The following is a 26,490-nucleotide window of genomic DNA, read 5'->3' as shown; positions in this document are numbered from 1 at the left end:
GCTAAAGAAAAACCTGTTCCCATCGTGGAACCAAAGTAACTTTCTTCTGATCTTTGGAACAATTTCCCTTTTCCCAAAATCAAACATCAGTAGAAACATGAGAAACTTCCATGGAGGGACCCCGATGGAGCAGAGCAGGAAGACAGTCTAGCCGTGCTAATCTTGAAGAGCTTTTTTCTGACCCCTGCAAGCATCCTTAGTTCCCATCCCAGACGCGTGCATTTCCCTAGGCCCCCGCCCTCAGGCTTCATGGAGCCCTGGTCCCAGATTCTTGAATCTCAAGTCCCAAGCAATTTACTTTCAAACTAAGTTTTAGAACACAAGGGGTGGAGTCTGTGTAGATAAGGTCTTTGCCGATTGTGTTCTCCCAAGATCTCCAAAGCTCTTCAGTGGTGGCATTTTTCACAAACCTACGTGATATTTTTAGAGGCTTGGTCTTGTGTGGTGTTGCCCTGGTTTAAGTGAGTCAGAGCAATTATGCTTTGTCTGAATTCACACATCAAGGACAGGACTAGGAGGAAAATTGAATTATGCCTTTTATTCCTTAGAGACCATTGCCTTTATGCTTCATCAGAGGGTTAAAAGGCCAACCCCAAACATCTACATTCAAATTTCAGTATCTCTGTATTCTTTTCAGTGGAAGTGAGGCTAGAAGTGAATTAGAGGCAAGTCTAAACAACCCTGTATTTCCCTGCCCTTTACTGAGCTCTGGGTATGCCAGTTTGGATCAAATCATTCATCAAACCTTGTTCAAATTCTTATCTACTGACTAAAATTGCAGTGTTTCTAGGAGCCTATGCTGGTGAGGAAGGTAGTTCTGATGATGTTTCTAAACCTGCTGCTGTCGGATTCTAGAGCCAGTTCCTCTGGATTACTTCCAGATCTCTGTTCATTCCATTTAGAATCTGAGGTTGAAATCTATTGCCATTGTCTGTCCCCTGGGATCTGAAAACCCATCTGGGGTTTGTCCAGCCTCTCTCTCCAATACCACCGTCCAACTGCACAGTCATTACCAGTCCAACAGCTTGAAAGCTGATGCAAATGTGGAGCATAAGCCAGTTTGGCTTTCTCCCAGTCCTCTGGGCCCTTCTGGGGTTAATCAGCAACCACCTATCTTTGTGTTAATAACAGAAGTCTCTCTAACTAGAACACCTGGAGGAAACCCATAGGAAGGCTTAAGATGAAGCCAATTTTACAGTAATTGTTCTGACCATCACTGTTTAAACTGGACTCAGACTGTCCAGAAAAAAAACCAGCTTGCTAAAACCAGCCAACTAGCTCTCAATGTTCCTTAAGCCACTTTAGGTTTTACTAGTACTTTCCATGTCTACATCACCGCTCCAGAGTCTCCTTATGCTTGCACTTCAGGCAATATCTCCCTATTTCAGGTACATGAGATTTAGTGAAATGTCCTGACTGCATCTCACTGACAGAATTCTTTAGTGGCATCTTCCCAGCACTTTCCCCATGCTCCCAGCCCATTCTGATGGTTGTGTTTACACCAGTGGAGGAATAATAGACCTTCTTAACTGGGATTGCTGACAACTTCTCTTAGTAACTAACCCAAATGGCTTTGGGTGTCAGGTAATTATGTAGGGGGAAAAAAAGATGGGGGCTTGGTAGGTGGAAGGGTAAGCGGAGGACACGTGAAAAATAGTTTCCTGCTGTATTTGTCTCCTAAGGCTGCCATCACAGAATACCACAGAATAGTTTAAAGAACAGAAATGTATTTTCTCATAGTTCTGGAGACTGGAAGTCTAAGATCAAGGTGACAGTCAGTTTGGTTTCTCCTGAGACCTCTCTCTCTTGGATTTGCAGAGGCCCTTTCTCACTTTGTCTTCACGTGGTCCTTCATATGTGTGCACTCCTAGTGTCTCTTCCTCTTCTTATGACACCAGCTTTCTTGGATTAGGATTCTGTTCTTATGACCTCATTTAACCCTAATTACCTCCCTTTAAAGGCCCATCTCCAGGCACATTCATATTGGGAGTTAGGACTTGAACATACGAATTTGGTGGTATGGGGTGGGGGGTTGGACACAGTTCAGTCCATTACAGCCGCCATAACTTTTCCTCAGCAGATCATCTCCCATCCTCTGACGCTGCCCTTCTGAGTGGGAGAAGAGTAGATATTGACCAAGAAATGGCAGATGTGACTCTGTACAGTGAGTTTGAGAATGGCTAAGCTAGGTAGGGAGGGTGTCTAAGACAGGCAGAGCCAAAAGATGGACATTTGGAAACATTAAGAGATGGCTGGGTGGATAGACAGATGGGTGAATATATGACTTAGGTAGTATGTTGATGCCACCAGGGTGGACATTGCATTCTACTTCCTTGGGGTTGTAGATTTTTACAGCGCAGTGGTTACAAACTCAAATGCTCATGTTAGACAGGTAACAGAGCTGCAAAAAGAGGCCAGGTGCAATAACAGGGAGTAGTGGGGAATGTGACAAACTGGAAAGAGTGTGCCCTACCTAAAGGGGCAGTATATACTCAGTTCCATCCAGCCAAGTATTACCTCGTGGGATGCCAGCCTAAAGTTGCCAGCATGCCTGATTTTTCAAGGGAACAAGAAATCTGGATTTTCAGATGAAGTCTTTCTTTAAATAAATCTTTAAATTATGGCAATTAATTCAAAAATTGTAAAATGCTGTGTGGGCCAAATCGGCACATTTGCAGTCTGAGTGAACCCTGGAGGCTGCCAGATTTCCACTCTCGGACTACTGGAAAGACATCTGTAATGTCATCACATGAGGATGTAGGTATTTAAGAGCTCGGGCTCATGAGTACACTGCTTGGGTTCAAATTTCAGCCCACTTCTTACTAGCTTTACAATCTTGAGCAAGTTACACACGTAACTCCGAGTTGTCATAACAATAAAATTAGTTAATACATATAGGTGCCTAGAACAATTCCTGCTGCCTCGTAAGAAAACAGAAACTGAGCCAGCATTATTAGGTAGTGACACCAAACCTTTTGGTTTCCTCATTTGTAAAATGGGGACAACCTATCCCCCAGGGGAAAAGAGAATATGTATGATGGGCTTACAAACGTGTGCACGTTGCTAAGAAATTCACCATGTACTTCTTTTGTAACTGTACCTATAAGTGAGGCTCAGTCTTGCTCAATGCCAGGCTGGGATCCCTATAAAGAAGAGGATAGCATTAACTAGAACCAGTCCTTTTTTTTTTTTTTTCTTCCAAGGATTATTTGGCTATTTTGCTATTCTTAGCATTTGGTGAGTTTTTCTTTCTTTTTTTTTTTTTATTGTGAATTTTTAAACATTCATAAAAGCAGAGAAAATAGCATAATAAACACTCAAGTACCCTTATCTAGATTCAATCATTGTTAACATTTGCTGTGTTCGTTTCATCTTGGTGAGTGTTCCTTTCAGGGGTGGGATGTGGCAGTACCGAAAGGGAATGGAATGAGGCATAGTGGTACCAAATGGGAGAGCTCAGGGCTTTCCCCGCCTCAGGGATGGATGCCATATTGTTGCAAGAAAGCAAGACCCAGTTAGATATAGATGGTTCCCTTTTGGATAGGACCCCTGAAAAGGGATTTTTGTGCAGGATAATTTCTTATAGATCACACACTGTTACCGCCTTAAAGTGATGTAAACTGGGACACAAATCCTTTTATTATTTATAAGACTTTCATTTATTATTATTATTTCTAAGGTTTTATTTTTTTTTGTAAACAAGAATGTGTTCATGTATTGCTCACGAAATTGAAAAGCAAAAAATTTTAGAGAGTTTCCATGTGGAAATGTCTCCTGTCATAAAGAATTCAGGAGTTGAAACTGGTAGATCGGTGAGAAACCCGGTAAAATCTCAGTGATAAAAATAAATGTTGGTCGCTAAAAATGAAAGGTTTTAGGAGCAAAAACACTCAGATACAAAGAAAGTATATGCCAATTATAGACGGCCCTTTCTGTTAAAGCATTTAAAAGAATCTAAGACATATTGCCCCATTGCTCAGCATTAGCTTTTACTGCATTTGAATGCACAGTTTTCTCCCTGGAAAGGATGTCTTACTATGTGAAAGCAACTAAACTTTGCTTTAAAATTCTATTATTCAGACCCTTCATTAATTTAAGCTGACATTCCTTCTCAATCGGGGCCAATCATCAAAGCTTTATTGTATTGAGAACCTTGAATTCAGCAACAAAGAGTGTGGGTTTGGAAGGACGCGTTAGGATGGGGGAGGGCAGAGAGCTCCCAAGGCCCAAAGAAGGGAGGGGAGAGGAGGAAGACAGCGGGAGGGAGAGTGATAGGGAAAGACTGGAGTCCTGAGAAGCAAAGGGAGGGCAGAGGAGTTAGAAAAGCAGAGATACACTGGGGCGGGGGACAGGGGTGGGGGTGGGTGGGTGGTGGACTTGGGGGGTGGATAGTGGAGGGAAGGGGAGATGGGCTTGGAGGGTCTATGCTGCAAATCTGTCCCTTGAGCCTCTGCTCATCAACCTGCAACTTTGCCTTCACAAAGTTTTCTCCAGAGGAAAGGTAAAAAAGGAGACAGGGAACGGAAGAAGAGAAAGCATTTCCTTTTCTTCCTTCATCCAGGTGCCTCTTGAATCTTCTGCGCTAGTGTCCTGCCCAGCAACAGGGTGCCTGGCAGGAAGTCTGCCCCACCCTGCAGGCCTGGGGTCTAGTCATGTCTGGCCCAGTTCCTCCTGCACCCCAGCCCCCCAGCAGTGCTCTGTCTTCCTTTCTGGCATGATTTACTGTGGAATACATGATGTGGGATGTACCAAGTAGAATGTATTGGGTTCATTGTTAAGGCATAGGGCAAGGAAGGAGCTTTTGAAATGTGAGGACATTACAAGCTTTTCTTGAGAATCCATGATTTATAAACAGAGTAGAATAAAATTTGTAAGGTGAACTTTAGGGCCTAAGGGACAACTGAGCTTTTTAAATGTGTAACTTTAATAAATAAAATACTGGGGCGCCTGGGTGGCGCAGTCGGTTAAGCGTCCGACTTCAGCCAGGTCACGATCTCGCGGTCCGGGAGTTCGAGCCCCGCGTCAGGCTCTGGGCTGATGGCTCGGAGCCTGGAGCCTGTTTCCGATTCTGTGTCTCCCTCTCTCTCTGCCCCTCCCCCGTTCATGCTCTGTCTCTCTCTGTCCAAAAATAAATAAATGTTGAAAAAAAAAAAAAATTAAAAAAAAAAATAAATAAAAAAAAAAAATAAATAAAATACTAATTTTGAAAAACCAAATAAACCCAGGTGGTCTTTTGTCTGCACTAAAACAGTTCTCAAGGACACAAGGAACTCAGCTGGACACTGTGGAGTGGACAGCCAGCCCCTGATGTCCAGCAACCCATCAGAGACCAAGTCATGGGAGGCTGTAGGTCTTCATTCCCCAGCCCACCACATTCTAGTGTGTGCCCTCAAAGAACCCCAGTGACCTCCCTGAGTCATAATTTCCCAATGTGTAAAATGGGCATAGAAGTAATCTGCCCAGTTTTCACCCCAGGGGGCCATGGGGATGACCATGTGATGCATGTGGATGGTTTTCCAACCTTCACCAGGGGTCTGATCTTGGGTTAATGCAATGACCCATTCTCCAGTTATAAGACCTAAATTAGATCATGCTATTCCTCCATTCAAAACTCTGAAGTGACTCCCTTTTCACTCGGACTGAAAGCAAAGTCTATCCCCTGTCCCTTAGAGCTCAGTGTGCCCACCAGCACCTGCCATGTTATCTCTTGTTACTTCCCCTGCTCACCTGCTATGGCCACCCCATTCTCCATGTTATTCCTCCTGTCACCAAGCACTCTTTACCTCACTGACTTTGGACTTTGAACTCTTTGAGAGAATCATATTCCCCAGACAGTCCCATAGCTGATGTCCTCATCTCCTTTCCCGGATATTGGCATACCTCCCTTACCTCTCTAACTTTTTGCCAAAATGTCACCTGTCCATGAGACCTAATCTGTGTAAATTGCAGCCTACTCTCCTTACCCCCATCCTGTTCCACTTTTCCTTTCCCAAAGCACTCATCACCATGCAACATAATAAATAACTCTTTTTTTTTTTTTTTTTACCATTCACGGTGTGTCTTCTCTGCTACAAGATGAGCTCTGGAGGCCAGGCATCTTTGATTTGTTCACCGAATGCCCCAGGCACCAGAGTAGTGTCAAGCACATTAAGGACACTCAATAAATAGGTTGGATCTTTCTTAGAGGTCCAGGATATAAAACCAACTAAAGAAGGACTACTCTAGTTGAAGAGAATATGAGCTCAAAATCTCTCCTCACATCCCTGCAGGCTCTCCATGGAATAGCTCTTGCTCCAATGAACAAATTTGAAAACTGCTGACATTTGTTCTAATACGTAGAGTCACTTTTGAAGCTAGAAAGTGCGGTGTAATGTCAGGCTCAAACTCTTTGTGCACAGCAGGTGCCCTGTTGGTAGGGGGCAGGGTACAGACCCCAGGACTGGATCCTTGCTGTTACTCAGGTCTCAGCTGCACCATCACCACTCAGCAAAGCCTTGCCCATCTACCCTCTCTTCATTCTGCACAGCATGACTAGTAATTTTAGGCTGGAAAAAAAAATTTAATGTTTAGTTATTTATTTATTTTGAAAGGGGGTGGGGGGCAGAGAGAGGAGAGGGAAAATCCCAAGCAGGCTGTGTGCCCTGTCAGCACCGAGTCTGACGTGGGGCTCCATCCCACAAACCATGAGATCATGACCTGAGTCAAAATCAAGAATCAGACACTTAACTGACTGAGCCACCCAGGCACCCCGGGGCTGGAAATAATTTGTAAGGACTTTGTTGAGCAGCTACTATATGTTAGGCAGTGTCTGTACTCAGTTCACTCCATAAGCCATCTCCTGAAACTGTCTGCCCTTTCACCCTTGTCTCTCCAGCCTCTGATCCCAGGCCTGGCACAAATAAGGATGATCCATAAATGATCAGTTATTTCCTCAACAACCCTCTGAGGCAGGTACCATTAACACCATCTTATAAGTGAGGGACCAAATTTCAGGTTTAACTAGCTTGTTTAATGTCATAAAACATTAGACATGTGCATTAGACTAGTGCATGTCAGAGCAAGGATTTCAGTTCTACTCAGACAAGCTCCAATCACTCTGGTTCTGAGAGGGAATTCGGGTTAGACCATCTGCTTCCCTCAAGCAGATCTGTCTCCTGGCCACACCAGAAAATGAGGGAAGGGGCATTTGTTTTCTTTGTGGCTTTCTCTCCTCCACCTGGGCACATCTCCTCCCTTCTTTCAGTTAGCTCACCTGGAGGGGTCTCCTGCCACCTTTTGATTAATGGGCCTGCCTTTCCCACCCTCCCTGGCTGGGTAACCTCAGAGTTAACAGTGGTTCATCTTGAATTACAAATGGAGTTCTGAAAGACATTGCAATTTTCTGCTTACAATCTCCCTAGAATTCAAATTCTTTGTGAAGGTCATTTGCTTATGAGTAGAATGATGGATTCATCAACTCTCTCCCTTTAAGAGACATCTGGATGGTGTCTTCTGGTGTCCCCCTGCCCCTTCCCAAACTGGCCCTAGTTAGTTCATTTAATGTAGCTAGAATTCCCCCCAAGGACCCCCACTCAGTTTCCACTCTGGTCACTTAACTAAGGAAAAGCTCTAATCATGTTGTCTCATTACATAAACAGAAATCATTTATAACCAGCATGTTCATTGAGCCTTCCACATATCCACTCTTAGCTCTGATTTTCTTTCTTAGCCATTCTTAGCATGCCAGCTACTTATACCATATAGGGGCAAAGCAACTTTGTATATCCCCAGAACTATTTTATCTGAGAAGCAGCCTCTGAGTCTCCAGCACCCAGAACTTTAGCCCCAGGAGAAAGCATCTCCATAAATCTGATGTGTAATGCCAGATTAAAATCTCTCTTGGAAGCTTTTGAGTTCGTTTCAGAGTTGCCTGTGGAGACAATGATTAACTATAGATGTCATGCAGGTTTTCATTTTCCAGGTGCTTTTTATTTCATCTAGAACCAACAGTGTCCTTTAGAATCTGCTACTCCCTCTCAGATCCTCTTTCCGTAGGTTTTATGTTCAAAGACTCTGGGTCGGAGAAGCTCAAGGTTGAGTTGAATATCTGAAATGACCAATTCCACCAATGCTCTATTAGTAAAAGGCTGGCATCGTTCTCCAGTTGTGTGGGACTTCCCTGTGTACTGGAGGACATTTGTGCTTCCTGCCTCATTCACAGAATGTGAGGTGCCTGTAAGAACCAGAAGTGCCTGTAGGCAATATTCCAAGTACCTCTAATTGGAAGCACCAGTGACAGTATCTCGCAAAGATGGTGAACTGGGAGCAGATACCATTAAGTTCTGCCACTGATGAGGGGGTGTGCCCATCCCCAGGGCTTCTCCGGTTCCAGTGCACATTGCTTCCTACTCTTGTTGCCTTCAATGACCTATGTTTGCTTTCAAATCTGGTCTTGCTAAATATTATTTTAATCTCTGATTTCTTCCATATAAAACTGGGCAGGAAGGAGAGGAGGAAATATCCTCGTAAGGAGGGTTCTGTTCTCTGGAATGACTTTGGACTCTTTTTCAAGTTAATGATTGAGAGAGTTTACTTGATGGAAGTTCCCAAGCCCAGCAATTAGAGTCTGGGATAAAAGAGATAGAAACAGGGACAGAAACAAATAGAATCACCAGGACCCAAACATTGGGCTGCAGCCAGGGTGTCTTCTCTCAACTGCACCCCACATCAGTCCTGACTTGCTTGTAGATCCCTGAGTTCTACTTCTCTCCTGCCCCACAATTTCTAGAAAAACTGCAAGGTAAATGGCCAGAGTCAGGACCTTCTAGTAGAGTAGGGATTCTATAACTCTCCAGACCCTGCAAGAGTGTGACTATCTATAAGGAACCATCATCCAGAAAGGCAGTCAGATAGATGGCTGTGTCTGTTCTTTTTGTCCTGCTTCTTATTTCTCTTGGGCATGATTAACCACACATGCCAACGCCCCAGCTCACGGGCTGCCTGTTCCTACGGCCCGCCCGCCTGCCTGTCTTGCCGGGGCTGTGTCCATGCAGCTCTCAGCATATCCTGTTTGTTCAATCCCCTTTGTCTCCCACTGGAGCAACAGGGAGAAAGGATTCCTCTGAGCCCCTTGGATTTGGGCTTTGAAATCAGATCCTGGCACACCTGATTACACTCAATAGCTGGAAATGGTAAGGATGTCCGATGGGCAGAGGGCTCTTGTTTTAAGCTCTGCACACCAGGAAGGCAGGGGCTGGGTCTCCTCAGGGCTGCACTGGAGGGGGCAGGATGCTCTGGCAGGAAAAGCAAACAGTGTAGCTGAAGGGAAATTCACTTGAAAAAGAACTTGGGGCAGTGTCCATCAGGGGGCATGTAAGCTGTCCCTGAGGACACAAAATGGGGCTTAGACTCATTCCTCTTTCCTCACACCTCCCTGGTTGGGAAGCATTCGGTTCCAGTAACCACACGCCCAAGGGCTGGGAGAGTCAAGCTCTCTGTCCTGCTTTTTCTGTAGAGGTGTTGCCTCTGAGACCTTGGCAAAGGGAATAAAAAAAAAAGCAACTTACAAGCCATGACAATGGGAAGGAAGCTAAGAAGCTCCTCAGCCTCCACGCACCATGAGCTTTCCCACAGAGATTGAAAAGTCATTAGGAAAATTCCACACGTACAAAAGGCATAAAGAGCACCCTTGCACCAGCACCCAGCTTAAGAAATGAGATGTTACCAATGCAGAGGTGCCTGGGTGGCTCAGTTGGTTGAGCACATCTGACTCTTGATTTCAGCTCAGGTCATGATCCTAGCGTTGTGAGATCAAGACCCAATTTAGTCTCGGAGCTCAGCGTGGAGCCTACTTAATTCTCTCTCTCTCTCTCTCTCTCTCTCTCTCTCTCTCCCCTCTTCCTCTGCCCCTCTCTGCTCCCTCTCTAAAATTTAAAAAAAGATTAATTTGAGAGAGAGAGAGAGAAATGTTACCAATGACGTTAAAGCCTCGGGGGTCCTCCCTGAACCCTCCTCTACCCCACCTCTCCAGCAACAACCTCTCAGTCACTCCAAGCCTTTCCTACATGTTCCAGGGGTATGTGTGCAGCCCTCTTTGTGATAATCACGTGCCACATTCCCCAGATACACCACTCCTTTTTCATGCCTTTAGCCCAATGTGGCTGCTGTGCTTTACTGGCCTGCGATGCTAGTCCCCTGTCTCACTCTTCCTTCCACTCTGGGCTCAGATGTCACTAACCTGGGGGGCTCTTCCTATCGCCTGAGGCACTGATTCCTGGAGCTCCACGGCCCTCAGCCCTCATCTGAGCACTTGCACTATTGCCATGACGCCTGCAGTGTGCCCACCCCACTTCCACACGGGGCTGCAGATGCTATAGGGACAAACACTGGTCCCCTGTGGCTCCTCCAGCCAGTGACCTGGCCCATTGCCTACTGGCAATGGAGTTGCCAGTTGAGTGAGTGAATGAGTGGGTGCCCAAATGAATGACAACTCAGCTATCAGACTTCCAACTTTCTTTCCAAGTTAAATGGGGAAGTCCCCATGGCCCCAGTGCCTTTTATAGGGGCATTTTCCTCCTCTAAGCTCCAAATCTTCTCTCTTCTGGAAGCACAACACTGAAAGGTCTCTTCTTCACATTCCTCAAATGAAGTTGGAACAAATATAATGGGAGTGTAAACTTTATTCCCCATAACTTCAACAAACAATAGTTTCAAAGAGAACCCTGGGTGGGCTTCATGTAGGTCTTGAACATCTTTTTCTAGGTGTCTTGTCACTTGTGTTCTTTGTCTTCTTGCAGCCTGTAGAAATCCTTAAAGACAGGAAAATGTACAAACCTATTAATCTTGCTTAGAAAATCCACTTTACCGCCACAGAAACAAAATATTGGGAAACAACAGTCTGGCTATTAAGGTGTTCTCACCCACACCCATTGTTCTCTGCTAAAACATTTGGTTGTTGCTGTGTAGACTCAGCTTTAGTCATGGAATTTTAGAGGATGTGCCTCAGAAGTGGGATCAAGAGCAAGCTTGACAGTAATCTGCACCGTAAGCCCATTTGGTGCCCTGGCACTGAGAATGGGCACCCAAGTCTGCCCAGGAAGGACATGAGAAGTGAGAGCGAGGCCAAGGGCTGGGTTGTGTGCATGCAGCACAAAGGTCAAATTTTCTTTTATGTTTGTTTGTTTGTTTGTTTGTTTTTACATGTGTAATTTTTATCAAGGTGAAATTCACATAACATAAAACATATTGAAGTAAACAATGCATGGGAGCCTGGGTAGCTCAGTCAGTTAAGCGTCTGACTCTTGGTTTCAACTCAGGTCATGATTTCACAGTTGGTGAGTTTGAGCCCCACGCTGGGCTCTGGGCTGACAACATAGAGCCTGCTTGGGATTCTCTCTCTGCCCCTCCCTGGCTTGCTCTCTCTCTCTCAAAAAAAAATAAACATAAAAAATTTTTTTAAATGTGATTAAAAAAAAAAGTAAATAATTCAGAGGCAATGAGTACATTCACGGTATTGTGCAACCACCACTGATATCTAACATTTTTACCACCCCTAAAGGAAACCCTATACCCATTAGTCAATACTCCCCAATCCCCCCTCCCCTCAGCTCTTAGAAACTACCAGTCTGTGCTCTGCCTCTATGGATTTACCTATTCTGGATATTTCACGTAAGTAAAATCATACAGTATGTGACCTTTTGAGTCTGGCTTCTTTCACTAGTGTATTTACGTGGTTCGCCCATAGTGTAGCACAGTTCAGTACTTCACCCTTTCACTGGCTGAGTACTATTCTGTTGTACGAATATATTGCATTTTGCTTATCCAATCACCAACGGTGGCTATTTGGGCTGTTTGCACCTTTTGGCTACTGTGAATAGTGTTGCTATGAACTTGTGTGTACATGTATTTATTTGAGTAACTGTTTTCTGTTCTTTCGGGTATATACATAGGGGTAGAATTGCTGGATCATAGAGTAAATCTAGGTTTAACTCTTTAGGACTTACCATACTGTTTTCCTCAGTAGCTAAATCATTTTACATTCCCACCAGCTATGTACAAGCACAGGTAAGAGTTTATCCTTATGGGAGTTACATTCTAAAGTAGCCTCAAGAGCTCAATGGCTGTGTTGTGTGCACACATACTCTATAAGTGGAGATAGAAATTTTGCACAGGGGTAAAGGAGAAGGTGGAGCCCTCAGTAGACAAGTTGAGGGATGTTGAGAGAAACAGTGGACTTTACCTGTCTCCTTGCCATGCTATCCTTAGCTAAGCAAGGAACGGGCTATTTACTGTCTATCATCTCTTCACTTCCTTCCAGTTAGTTTTCACAACTACCCTGTTCTCAAGCCTTAGGGTCATACTGACTGTCCACCTTTAGCCAGATTTCAGTAACCATGTGGGATTCTCTTAGTACGTGATCCAGTGTTTAGAGCTCCCATTTTTGTGAAAGTTGAACTTGACACATGCCACCCATTACCATCTGGGAGCCAGAAATGGGAGGAACACCTTTAAAGAGAAAGCTGCAAAAGCAAAGTTATTCATCGTAACTGTGCAGGAGAAAGACAAGATCATCAACAGAACCCCACTGAGTTAGGGCTTTCTTCCCTCACAGTCTGGTGGCTGAAAGCATCAGCAATTTGGAAGGAAGGCCTTCCCCGAGAGAGAGGCCTACGAATCCCTAGGACAATGTCCTTTCTGTTAACCATGGATCTTTATGGCTGAACATGGGCTAAAAGAGGAAGTCGAGAAGGGGGTGCTCGGGGAGTGGGAGCATGGCCCTGAGAAGGGAGCACGACCAGAGAAGGCTTTTAAGAAAAGAGAGTAGGGTCTCCTGGTCATTTTCTGTGAATGTGAAGCTTTGGGAGGATAACAAGGAGAAGAGAAGGGGAAGGGCGTGAGCACTGGGAGAATTAATGCTTCCAGTGGGCTTGGCAGGAAGGAGGATCAACACACCATTTGGAAGTAGGTCTTTGCAGCTCACTCATAAGCCTTTGGGGGCACAAGGGGCTTTGAAATACCAATGTATCTGGCTGAGAATAGGAAGCCTTGAGATGTAATTCTGATTTGAGCCCTGCCATTGAACACAAGGACATCTCAGTTTTTCACAGGGTAAGAGGAGGTTGTCTTCACATTCTTCCAATAAATAAGAGAATGAACAACCAGATTATCTCTTGAAAATGGACCATGCCCCTTTCTTGGGGACAAGTGGAGAACCAGTGATGTCAACATGGAAATGAGTGATTGTCCTCACCAGCCACAAGTGAGAGCTTTTGTCTTGACTTTTTAATCATAATCCAACAGGACATTTTGTAGGGCAAATGGATGTAGTGGGCTAAATGGTGGCTCCCCAGAAGATATGTCCACATCCTAACCCCTGGAACCTGTGAATGCAACCTTCTTTGGAATAGGGTCTTTGCAGATGTAATTAAGTTAAGGATCTTGAGATAAGATCCTCTGGGTTACCCAGGTGGCCTCTAATCCAGTGACAAGTATCCTTATAAGACACATGCAAAGGAGAGACACGTGAAAAAGAGGAGGCCGTTTGAGCACAGAGGCAGAGTCTGGAGTTACGCAGCCCCAAGTCAAGGAATGCCTGGAGCCTCCAGAAGCAGGAAGAAGCAGGGACGTGTTCTCCTCAAAAGACTTCAGGGGGATCATGGCCCTGCCGACATCTTGATTTGGGCTTCTGGCTTCCAGAACTGAGGTGGCATAAATTTCTGTTGTTTTAAGACACCACATTTGTGACAGTTTGTTGCAGCCACCTTAGGAAACTAATACAATGGGGTTGTATAGAAAGACGATATGACAAGGGAGAGAGAGAATCTAGAAAACCAAGTTCAGTGCCTGGATTTGCTGCTCATATCCGAGGCAAATTTTGTCAACTTTGTGTTACAGGTAAGTTTCCTCCTGTGTTTCCTCCTGTGTTTGCTTTTCATGGCTGAGAGGAGGACCCATAACTTACTTGAGGGTGCTACTCAGGATTGGAAGAGGTTGGGTCAGACCCTCACACAAGTTCAAAATGGCGGTAATAGTAATGACCACATTCTATAGAACATTTAACACATGGTACGTAATTTACATACATTATCTCATTTGGTCCTCAGAACAATTCTACGAGGGTAGTATTCTCATCCCCATCTTACAGATGCATAAACCGAGGCTCTGAGAGGTGACATAGCCTGTTCAAGGCCATTCGGGGAATGATGGTGGCACCAGACCTGTGCTGAATCCATAGCATTACAGAAGATTCAAGCCTCACAAAGACAGTTGATGCAGCACCCCCACAGCATCCCATAGTGCCCTGCTGGCTGATGAGAAAGGTCTGTTTATTTTCTAAATATTAGCACCAATGACACTACAGTTTGGGCGAGGATCTGGTTAGACCCTGCCAACAGCAGCTGGATGGCAAAACATCCACAGTCCAGGAAAATCTAGACATAATTGATACTGATCAAGATCCTCTTGGCCCCACGGCTCTGAGCCTTCCTCCCCCCTCAGCCATGCTGTGGGGGGGGGGGGGGGTGGGGGGAAGAGATGAAACCCCTAATCAAGTGGTCTCTCCCATGTGAGAACCTGGACAGTCCACAAACAGAATCCATCAGGTATAACTCTCTTCCCCAGCCAGGAGAAGGGAGGAAGCTGGCTGGAGAGAAAGGTTCTGATAAAGCCCTGTCCTGGGCGGACTGACACTGGGGCCCTCTCTTCGTCAGGATGGTCTCAGGCAGGCCCTACACCTGGAGTCCCTGTGCCTTTCACAGAGTCACAGAGTTTGGGAGAGATCTGAATTGACCTCCTTCTTGCAGCCGCTTAGGCTGGGGTGTGGCTAATGGGGCAGCTTCCCTGTCCTTCCAGCATTCTGAGTCGGAGTGAGTGCAGGAGCAGGGAGGCGACCCGAGGGCCTGCCAGATTTCCTCCCACGCAGACCTCTGCGCAAGATAAAGTCAGGAGAGGCTGTGCCACAGGACAACAGCATAATAAATCCCCTCCGGCCTCCTCCAGGGCTCATTGTTCTATTGCAGCAGTTGTTTTGAGTATGATCAAAAGGAAGGAAGAGCACTGTGCTATCAGGCTGGGGAAGAAGGATGCTCTCCTGACCGCTCCTGTTGCCCTTGGCCACCCTCGTTTTAAATATGAGGAAACCGAAGGGCAAATTGCAGCCTAACCCCAGCCGCATGTGAGGCTCAGCCAGCCACTCCGAGGCCCCCTGGACCTCTGGTGAGGCAGCAATCCTGTCCATACTTGCTGACAGCCACCTGGGTTACCCTGGCCTTGTCCTTTCGCCCTGGGCAGGGGGCCGGGAGGCCCTGGCTCAGGGTCAGCGGCAGTGTGGGGAGGGCGCTGGAAGTGGGCCCTGGAGTGGCTGCTCAGCTGTTGTTTACCCCTTGGGCTGAGAACTGAGGCCATTAGGCCACAGCCGTTGGAAATCACAGGCCAGAAAAGGAATTCCCGAATCTGGCTGGCCTGGTGCCTATGGCTCAAGACAGCGAATAGCTCAGGTTCTTGGGAAGGTGGTATCTTCAGGACTCATAGCCTTTCCTACCCGGAGCCAAGTCTGGGCTTGGGCACAGGTGGTACGCACCTCAGCCCCCAAGGCTGGATTCCTGCAGGGAACTGGAGCAGAAAGCACCAGCTTCCTTGAGGCGGGAAGGGTGGAGCTGAGGGTTCCTCCCGAAGACTGCAGGCTCGGGGAGCCCTTTGCTTCTCCCCAATGACGCCCTGAGTCTGATTCACCAGGTGCCTGGTCACCTTTGTCTGGGCTGGAGGCCACGTCTGAGCCATCAAAGGCACCTCAATGGGGGAGGATGTCAATGTGCTTCCTCAACCAGAAAGGTGGTTTGAGTTCGGCCGAAGCAGCCCAAGCAAACAAGCAGAAGCCTGTCAATTGAAAGATGGGGGCTGCTGGGAGATCACACGACAACAAAATGAGAACCATTATCAGTCTCGTCCCAGCCTGAAGGAGGGAGAGCCTTTGAAGCCACAGACAGGCTGAACAGAACTTTCCACCTGAGAGGCGCTGGAGGTGGGAGGTCAGGCTGCACCCAGCCCCCACAAAAACTGATCAAAGCCTGCTGCAGAGGGAGGGGCCCGCAGCTGCAGCCCTGCTCCCCCCACGGGCCGCCCAAGGCTTTCTGAAGGCAACCGGGCGGCCCTTTCGGGGGGCCTGTGGGAAAACCCGGCACAGATGCACTGTAGCCAACCCCCCCAGAGCTGCTGGGACAGGGGAAATAACCCCCTCAGTGGTCCTGAAAAGAAGAGGGAGGGAATCAAAGCACATGGAAAATGCTAAGACCACCCACCTGATGAGCGCCTACCTTTTGGGGAAACAATAACTCCTGGCTTCCCAGGCGCACTTCTGAAAGAACAAACAGACTGAACAGGCTGCCTCAAAGCTCTGTGCACAGAGGGATTTGTGGGACGCCCGGCCCCTCATAAGCATCGGAAGCTTAATTTGAAGTGTGTTGGCCTCTCGGTGCTATTCAGGGTCTCCTAACATCCACTCTCCTCCCTGGCAACCTGAGAAACAACAAGAAGCCTCATTCAGGGCACAACAGGGTCCTGTGGGGATGCCCTTAGTGCACTTCTCTCAGACTGGACAGTGCTATCTGCCAGGGAACATTCTAGTGTCATCTTCCACCCTGGACCCGGGGCATGAGGGAATTGATGAAAAGGCTCTGCCTTGAATGCGGTGTTGGTCCTGCCTGGACTGGACAGCCTCAGCCCACCCTGCTGGCCTCGTGCCCCTTCCCTCCTGCCTGGAGCTCACCTTCTGTGGACGGGCACTTCATGGAGCCCACGAAGAGGCTGCAACAAAGCAAAGCCATTTCCACTGTGCTCTCCTTCTCAAAAGGATGGGAAAGTTCTTTTCTTCTCCTTCCTGGGAAAGGATTTGAAGGGAGGGTGGAGGGGGATACTAATGTGGAGGCCTGAGAGGTATTTATGTAGAGAGGGAATGTATGGAGGAAATGGGTTGCCCAGGAGCACTGGGGGAAACCGAGATGAGAAAGTTCCAGAACTGCTGGTTTAACCAGCTGGCATTCTTTCCAAGATATGGGTGAGCAAGGACTAGACAGAGGGCCTCAGGGAGGAGAAAAACAGAAATGAGGGGAGAGGCATTTCCTCTCCCCCTCCTCGAGAGGCCAGATCCTAAAGAGGGGGGTGGGCAGCCAGGAATGGCTGACCGGCCACCCACTACTCACTGTGAGATTTATATCTTTGTATTACTTTGCCCCGAGCGATAGATGGGATCATCTCCATTTTACAGGTGACAAAACAGAGATTCGAAGAATTAACCAAGGCTTTCCGAAGGGCACATGGAACTGCCAGGCTGGAACTCAGTCCTCAGGTGGCCTGGCTCCAGAGTTCATAACCTTTCCCTGCTCTTCCCAGGCCTGCCTGAGCAGAGGCTCAGGCAACTCTTCGTTAGGTTGAATGGAACTGAGCAGCCGAACACTCGCTGGCCTCTTTCGACCTGACTGAGAGGAATCCTTTTGAGGGTCCGGGTTATGGAAAGAAATTCTCTGAGGCACCAAATAAAATCCTGCTCTGAGGTGCAAGGAGGTCTTTTGTGAAATTAATACCTAATAAAGTTTACACAGACCCCCAAAAGGAAAAACAGAAGGGAACTGGAACAATAAAAAAGCAGAGTAGGTAGATTATAAAACTTCAGAGTGTTGTCTTTCATCCAGGAAGCACAAAGCATTCACAGGCTCTAATTACATCTTTGTCCCCATGGCCCTTTCTGAAGTTGGTAGGCACATGCATGTTAACAGTACCCCTCATTTTAGGCATGGATGGATTTGGGTACCGAAAGCTTTAGCACTTCTCCCCGAGGCAAACAGAACATGGCCGCATTCTTCAAACCTGTGTCGGATGCTACCTCCAGCTGTTTCCTGACTCAGCAAATAAAACCAAGTTTTTTGGGGAGGTTTGAGTGGCTCAACGGTCTAGGAATAAGGGGGGCAGAGCTGAGGAATTAGAGCTCACTTTGGCCTGCATACAGTATAGATTCCCCCTTTGTTCACCCACATGCTCATTCTTCAATTTAGGCACGTGTTCATTGTGTTCGTCAATGGGTGCTAACAGTCACAGAGGCCTGGGCCATCTCATTTCTTGGCTTTAATAATATAATAATAATAATTGCACATGGCTTTTTAATGGCTCACCACCGCTAAACAAATTTCTTCACTAGACCCTGAAGCCCTTTCATAGTATGACTCCATCTGGGACCCCAATCTTACTTCCTGTTCCTCTTCTAACCTCTGTGCAGTGATTCTCAATTTCTGGGCTGTAGACCTATGGGCAGGGGCATGGAGTTTCAGGAACGTGTAACTCTGTGCACCATGCCAAATATGGGCTGCATCCCAAATCAATAGTATGTAAAAACCTAATTTGAAAGAGTTGTCAATGTCTAGCAGCTCTTTGTCATTATGTGTATTCTTGGGTACTAAAGTTCAACAATTATTATAAGAAAGGGCCTGCGTTATGGTAATGGTGTTCAAACTGGGGTCCAAGGATCCCCTCAGAGAGTCCCTGAAATAGAGCTGGGGGAAGGATCAGGATGGAGCCTGAGCAGATGGGACCACCCCCACCCCACCCTCCAACACACAACTAACTCATCCCCTCCCCTTGCAACCAGAGCATCTCTGCTTTTATAACTTTTGCACACTGGCCTTTCTGGTAAGATTTTATTTGAAAAAAGGACTCTGCTGGGGAATACAGTGGGGTGGAGTTTACAGGCAGTGGCTGAGGACAAAATACATGTACCTCTAGCTTGCCACTTGCTAGTGTCCAGGGGAGCAGTGAGAACTCTGTCACAGCCCTGCATGGGCCTACCATGAGTAAATTGTGGTGTGTAAATGGTGCAAGGGAAGCCATTCCCTCTGTCCAGACCCACCGAGGAAGCGCCTCAGGTTGGTTAGTTTGTTAGATGCATTAAGTCCATCTGACTCTTGGACATAAAAGATGAAGTTGCACTTTAGCCAGTCCTATTGCCAATGCAAAAAGTGTCCCTTTTCCTCATGTAATGTGCCATTTACCACTGTCCAGGGAGGGAAGGGAAACCCCCTACATACCAGCTCTTCTTGTGTGTCAAAGTTCCCAGTGGGGTAGTGGTCACTTGGGCCTATTTTCATCCCTGAATTCTTGTTCATTAGGCTCGTGCCTCCCACCCAGGCCTTTGGACCACATGGCTTGCCCTCAGGTACCTTGGGCCAATAAGAGGTGGCAAAGCAGAACCCTGAGAGAGGACTTCTGGAAATTCTTCAACTGAGCCTCTATCTTCTTAGCCTGGTTTCAGAGCAAAAAATAAAGAAATGCCCCAAGCATTCTAGAACAGTGCTCATTAGCATGTGAGACTCAGGCAGGAGCCTGGAAGGGATGCCTTTGTCCCTGCTTTTCACTCTGCTGTCCACACATACCTGTAAAAGCTGCCTTCCGAACACGCAGACTTGGGGTAAATGCTACAAAAGGGATGGCAGAACTCTCTTTTATGAACACCCCGTCAGAGACACAAGAGAAACAATGGCAAGCAGACCCGGGCCTGTCATGGCTATGACTGAGACAATTGGAATGTGTGTGTGTGTGTGTGTGTGTGTGTGTGTGTGTGTGTGTATGCACATGCACATGTGCACATTTCAGACTATAAATATGGCTCTGAGTTCCTGTGTGCTGGGGTAGGCTGAGGGGGCAAAAAGTTATGTGTGTGTCAGAGGGTTTCAGGGAGCACCCACACACCTAGATGCTCAAATTTATAGAGGGGGCTAGTGGGGAACTAAGGGAAAGTTTTCAGATTGGGAGAGTGTCTGTGTATGAGCACAGACCTCTGCTCATGTGCGTTGGGGGAAACAGGGGAAATTTTGTGTTTGGGTGTATACATATGCATGGCATGTGTGCATGCATTCAAGTGTGCAAAGGGGAAGCTGAAAGAAAGTTTCGAGAGTCTGTAAAAATTCTCAGTTAGAAGAATATCTGGCAACTCCCCATACCACAGGTTGGTACACATTCAGTGCTTGTGAAGTTTATTTCCTGTACTAGTTACCAGGCCTTGTTTATACAGGACACAAAATACGATTTAGAACAAAAAACTCCAGGTATCAGAGGTGAATTGAGGGACAGTGTGTTTCAAGAGGGTGGGGAAGCAGAGTGGAAGGGGGGCGGTCACTGCCCTGTGTCTTTTGAAGGACCAATGAAACCAATTTTCAATATCAATCCATAATTCCCACCCTTATATGCTTTGGAGAGAGAGAGAAGGTAGAGATCTAATTTTAAAATTCTGTCCTTCATTGCTCTGAAGCCATTTTAGCGCCCAGTCTGCTCATCCAATAGCAGCTGGACATTCTTGTGTGTTTATGTGTTTTTAAACTTGTCTGGCTTGTTCCACTCTGAGCTTTAGTTTGTGAGCCTGGCCCCAGGAAGTGTTTATGAGTTTTTTCACTGTGCTTTCCTCTGACTTGCTTTGGTTTGATGGCACAGAAGGGTAAAGCTTGACTTAAGCACTCTGTTCTTTGTTTGAGGGCCCCAGATCATATGGGGTCCTCAGGCTGGCATCCACAGTGAAGTTGGACAGTTTGACCCAACACCACCATGGCAAGCATATGAGCAGACATTTTTGAACACCTCAATATGGGGAGAAACCGCATTCTACAAACAAACTCCTTGGCATGCGACCTGCTCAGAGTTATCTTGCCAGTATATTCATCCATGTGACACTCAGCTCATAATAAATGCTCAGGGTCTGCTAATTAACCATGGTGCATTCTATTCTAATCAAGGGCCATGAAGCCATTATCAGGGTCAACAGAGCCAACATTGCTCTTCAGCACAGAGCAGGACTTTGTTGGATCAAGTGTCCTGAACACACGTGGGACTCTGATGCACCCGTGTGAGAGTCATGAGCCTCTCTCCGCTCTTGCTCCAGTCTAGACTCAAGGAAGGAGTGTTAAAATCTGGGTTTGGGGTTCTGTAAGGCAGAAAGCCCGATCCTATCAGGAAACCAAGTCTAGACAAAACAGAGCTTCGAAGATCACACCCACTCTTTGCTGGTGGAAGCAAAGAGTGCCAATCAGGGGTTATGTTAGGGAGCCTTATTGGGAGGCAGAAGCCAGAGGAGCCATACCTTGTCCTCTCTCAGGCCAAGGTCTAAGCCCTGCTTGAGGCTGTTTCTGAGCACAGAGCTCCTATGGTGGGGGGACCCAAAGATGCTAATGGGGTCATTTCCCAGGCTTTTCCCTGGTCCAATGCAGGACTTCAGTTGTTTACGGTGATAGAGTTTGCTTTTTACTCCATCCCTGCTCTGTTGGCATCCTTCATCACCTTCAGGCAATTCACAATATCTCATCACTAAGAAACCTCCGAACAATAGCAGGACTCTAGAGATTGGGACCCATGACTCCTCAGTGAGTTCTGAATCTCTTTTGAAGCCATGCCTAAAGTTCAGGGAGAAGCTTGCCAAGGAAAAAGGCCTTGAGACAGCAGTGGAGATGGAGACAGTAAGGTACAGAGCATTATCCTTCATAGGACCTCTCGGCTGGGGAACTTTACATAGAGTTAACACTCTATGCAAGCTAGTGTAGCACTCTGTTGATCTGTGATTCCATTTAAGGCCCAACACAGCCCCCTTCCAGAGTGTTTCAGGCAACTGTGGTCGCAGCCTAGGAGATGTCCTTTCTTGGCTGGAAGTGCCTCCACCTGGAGCCGGGCCTGGCCCTGAAGGAAACAGGCTCCTGTGGGAAGAGATCTGCACTTGCCCCTCCTGCTCCAAGGCAGCAGCTTTCTGGGTGTCATCCGTTTGCCTGCCAAGACTAGTCCCTGGGGGGGATGCTGATTTTTCAGGTTTCCCTGCCTGTCCCCGCAATAACCCCAGCAATTACTTGCCCCCCTAACAGCCTTGGAAGGGGGCCTGATTGCATTTCCAGACAGCAGCATTTGCATCAGGAGCTCTTCACTCAGGTTTCCTTACAGAGGGGTTTGCTTTCAGGGAAGGGTGGGGTTCCTCTCCTCTGTCCTCCCCAGGAACCCCTCATACCCCTCCATCACTGTGCCTGTAATAGGATCATAATCCACCCCTTCCTTGTGTCTTCCCCTGCTAGCCTGGATGACCCTGAGGGCTGTCTTCTAGGCACACTGGTGAGTGGCGGGCAGCCTGGGGTCCTTATTGAATGAGGGTCATCTAGGGCCCAGAAGGCCTGCACTGAGTACCCCAACACTCACTAGCCATTGGGCTTTAGATAAAGGTGCTTTTCAAGGGGTCTGGCCTGAGTCTCCTCCCCATCCACTGATACTCAATGCTACATTCCTTTAATCTAAAATATGAAATTGTAGTTCTCTGAGCCTCTCAATGGATCATTTGTAGAGCCATACATGAAAAAACTTTATAAAATGACCAGTACAACATATATAAGGAGTGGTGTTATATTAAAGCCCCCCAGCTCCCTTCATTACCATCATCTGATGAATGGAAGATCTTTCTGTGACTCGGAGGCCTGGTTCTTCCTATCTGTGCTGTTTCCCACGTGACCTTCAGTGAGTTGCTTTCTCTCAATGACTCTGTTTTTTCACCTGTGAAATGGAAGTACAGAATTGTCAGGACAAATACTTTGGACACTTAACTGAGTGGCATGATTGTTGGTATTGTTCTTTACGGCCATTGTTTAAATGACATAGAGCCACTTTCCTGAAGAGCTATGTTTAGAAGGAACTAGACCTCAAATGTGGGATGTGGGATGTGGGAACAGATCCTAAGTCTGTCCTTTGTTGTCATGACAGTACACCTCCCCAGTACTTCTCCAGCAAAGGGGTCATCAAACTTTTGCAGCAAGGGACACAGAGTATATATTGTCAGCTTTGTGGGCCATAGGGTCTCTGTCACAACTACTAAAGCAGTCATAGACCATATATAAACGAATGGACATGACTGAGTTGCAATAAAACTTTTATTTACAAAATTTGGCCCATGGGCCATGGTTTCCCAACCCCTATTCTAGCTCGGGATAGGTGCTCAGGATAAACTTGGGAAATTGGTGTGTTGTCGATAGGTGAGTAGAGACCTCTGTGCTCATCCAGATCCTTGATTCTAATTCTGTTTACACAGGCCCAGATTCTGTGTTCCCACCATGGGGTCACAGCCACAAAGCCCTCACCTCTTACTTCACTCCCCTCCTCCAGCTCTGAGAGATCACAGGCTCGTGCAAACCCACCCACTTAATGGAGAGCAGAGTTTTTGTGACTTCCAGGATCTGTCCCCTTCCCCCGCCCTCCCCAGGGCCTTTCCCCTCCATCCAGTTTGTGGGACACACAATTTGTAATCTCCTTAAAACCAAAGAAGCAAGGTCTCTGATTCATGTAGATTAAAATCAGCTGCAACCTATTAATGGCCCAGAGCCCAAGACAGATTTTAGGAAACAAAAACACTGGACCAAATTAGACTGAACTGGACTCTGTCTCCAGGGGAGGGAGGTGGGGTAGGAGGCTGGGGGTGAGGGGAGTGGCCATGTGGTTTTAATTAATTTGGATTCTCTTCCTGAAGCTAATTCACCCAATACAAAGCATGTGTAGCGTCATGGAAGCAGCCAGCCTTGGAGCTGGGCTCTCCCTGGTGAAAGCCCCAGGTCCTGTTGGGGGGCTGGGGCTGGTTGTGTGTCTGTAATTAACAGGTTTCAAAGTGGTTATTTTGGAAAAGAGAATTTCAGTGGCGCGTTAAAATCCTTTCATCAACCATCAGCCTGCGTCCCAAGGCCTTCAGCAAGGCCCTGGCCACTTACGGCTTCAGAGAGCTTTGAATTCCCAGGGTCTTGTTTGAGAATGTGGAGGCTTTTGCCATGGGTTTTATTAGGCTGATGGTTGCCATGATTTTCATTATGTTGTTTGGTTACTGGGATCATAAAAATGTTTCTCTCTTCCTAGAGTACCTAAAAACATTAAAAAGAAAAGAAAAAGAAGAGCCCCTGCCTTTATGGAAGTTACATAACATACAAGCTATGACTCCCTCATGGGACGGGCCAGCTCTGCCTCTGGGCCTGGGGGAATTGGAGGTGGGGCATATCACGAGGCTGGAAGAGACCAGGCAACCAGCCAGCATCCAGTTCTGACCCCACATCTGAGGAAACTGAGGCTTGGGGAGATGCCCCAGCTGAAGCCAGTCAGGTCTCTTCTCTCAGACTCGATCGGGTGTTCCTTATCCTCCTGGTGCATCAAGGCAGTGAACAGAGTCAGAAAGCTAGTGAAGGAGTCTGAATTCCACCGGACTGGTGCTTTAGGACACTTCTAAGAGTAGAAGGAAATGGCAAACTTACATGTAGCTTGAAATCAAATGCTGCAGTGGACAGGGAAGCCACTTAAGCCAGTGCTGGAGGTCCTGATGGTGTCAATGGGGGGAGCTCTCCTCAGACTCTAGACTGAGGCCCTGAGGGGAGAAGAGTCTCTGGAGACTATCTTGGCACCCAGGGCCCTGAGCTGCAGAAAGGAGGGAAATAGGTACTAAATCCCGCAAGCCACAAAGATGATTTCTTACTGCTCTGAATAAAACTTCTGAAATCTGGTCAAGCTCCCAGAATCACCATATGGGGTGACAGGAACTTTGAGTCTGTGTTATCTGATCAGTGGAACGCCAGCCTGGCTTTATTTCCTATTTTGATGATGGCTACCTTCCAGAACCTTCTTTCATGAAGGACATGAAAAATATTTTGGGAGAGTTGCTATTAAATAACCTCTGGTGCTTAAAAACAATGGATGGTCTCCAGAGCAGCAGGCCTTGCTCTCAGTAGGACACCAGTTAGACCTAATCCACAATAAAGCTGTAATGCAGTTTTTCAGAGGTTTAGAGAGTGTCAGAACTGGGAGGGCAATTCAAGTCCAGTTCCCCCAGGCCAGTGTTACAGACAGGGAAACCGAGGCCTTAGAGCTGGAGTACAGGGTCCAGCCTATGGTTTCCAGCAATCCGGGTTTGCTCAACTACACCACTCTTCACCAGGCTACATTCCACTTTGCCTTAACGTTTTCATTCACTCATTCAGTACTTACTGATTACCTCTTATGTGTCAGACACTTCCAGACACTGCTAATTTTGTTTCTTTGAAGTTTTTAGAGATGAAATGAAAGAGATACAATTCTGTGAAATACATTAAAGAAGGAAAGGAAATCCCGCCCCACCCCCCCCCCCCCCCACCCCAATCCAGGTTTTAGGAAAATGTTGAGCCTGGGCATACTAAAGAAACACCTGTTGTCCTGAGTATACCTTTCAGATGGCCAAATGATATCATTGTCACATAGAGATGGGACTTACCTAGGCTGCCTCTGCTTAAGATCGCCAGCTCACTCCCAACAGCCATCTGGGCAGCCTGTCCCAGAGGATTCTGGGACTGGAAAACATCAAGGGTTCTCTGGATCCAAGGTTGAGTGAGTGCTGGTGAGAACCCAGGCCTGTTGAAGGCATGCAGATGTACGGGTCCCTCAGTCTGTTTCCCATCATTCTCCTCCTCCAGTTCACTTGTCAGTCCTTTGCTCTTGTTTACCTCTGTGTGAATAATTCCTCGATTATAAATAGAGAACTTGGCACTGAGTTTTGGATTATCTGTGATCTTTAATTTTCCCAGGGCAAAAGAAATTAAACCAACAAATCTCTTTGTTTCTCATGGTTCAGTATCCAAGTCATGGAAGCACTGATCTGTGTAGAGTGAGCCAAGCCTGAGCCTCCCCACCCCTCCCCACCTCCTTGCACTCACAGTAAGAAGTCATGCATGCATTCATTCATTCAACAAATATTCAATAAGCACCTATGTGCCAGACTCTATTCTAGACACTGGAGATACAGAGTAAAAAAAGACAATGTCCCTCCTTACCCTGTTTACATCTTAGTGGGGGTGACAGACAATAAGCAGCAAACTAACCATCCACCACCAACAACAAATATATATATGCATATGTATACATATATGTATACATCTACATATATCAACCGGTGATAAGAGCCTTGAAAAAAAGTAACGCAGGGTAGAGAGATAGGGGTGAGGGGTGCACTATTTTACACACAGTGGAGTCAGGAAGACTTTTCTGGAAAGGTGACATTAGGGAAGAGGTTGAATGAAGAAAGAGTAAGCCATATTTGATCCCGGCAAAGAGCATTTCAGGTAGAAGGAACCCTAAGTGCAAAGGCCTGGGACAGGGACAAGTTTGATGTGTTGGAGAACAGCTAGAAGATCAGGGACCAGAGCAGAGTGAATGATGGGGATGACATGGAATAGAAAGAGAAATTGGGGAGAGGGGGGCAGCTCAGGGAAGGAAGACTTTGGCTTTTGTTCCGAGCATCATGGGGTGTCTTTGGAGGCCTTGGGGCAGGGGAGTGATGTGGCAGAGATGCACACTGGAAGGCTGTCAAGAAGCTGAGGAAAGCATGATGGCCCAGCATGGGTTAAATGTTTGCACTCAGACATGTGGCAGATGGTAGCTGTACCTCACGGGTGGTGCCTGAAGTGGAAACCTTTGAGGGCTACATGTTTCAACAGGGTGGGGCTAGGCCTG

At 46.9% G+C, this 26,490-nt stretch overlaps 1 protein-coding gene and 1 long non-coding RNA gene across 8 annotated transcripts in view; one reads left to right on the top strand and one right to left on the bottom strand.

Moving 5' to 3' along the window:
- The window catches only part of RAD51B (RAD51 paralog B), a 647,682-nt gene that overhangs the window by 584,099 nt on the left and 37,093 nt on the right, over positions 1 to 26,490 (top strand). The window lies entirely within an intron of this gene.
- On the bottom strand, positions 10,641 to 25,595 carry LOC147579877 (uncharacterized). 2 transcript variants are annotated; one of them, XR_015252257.1, is made up of 4 exons: positions 25,256 to 25,595; positions 24,267 to 24,426; positions 22,417 to 22,533; positions 10,641 to 10,787 (listed from the first exon to the last, which is right to left on the bottom strand). It is a non-coding gene; the product is annotated as an uncharacterized LOC147579877 (long non-coding RNA). The 2 variants fall into 2 exon arrangements; XR_015252256.1 differs by lacking the exon at positions 24,267 to 24,426 and having other exon boundaries at positions 25,256 to 25,582.

Source organism: Puma concolor, chromosome B3 (genome assembly GCF_028749965.1).
Source record: "Puma concolor isolate L17-30 chromosome B3, mPumCon1.1.hap2, whole genome shotgun sequence".
Taxonomy (NCBI): Eukaryota; Metazoa; Chordata; class Mammalia; order Carnivora; family Felidae; genus Puma; species Puma concolor.
Note: the sequence above shows the minus strand (reverse complement) of the source record. Positions and strands in the feature narration are given on the sequence as shown.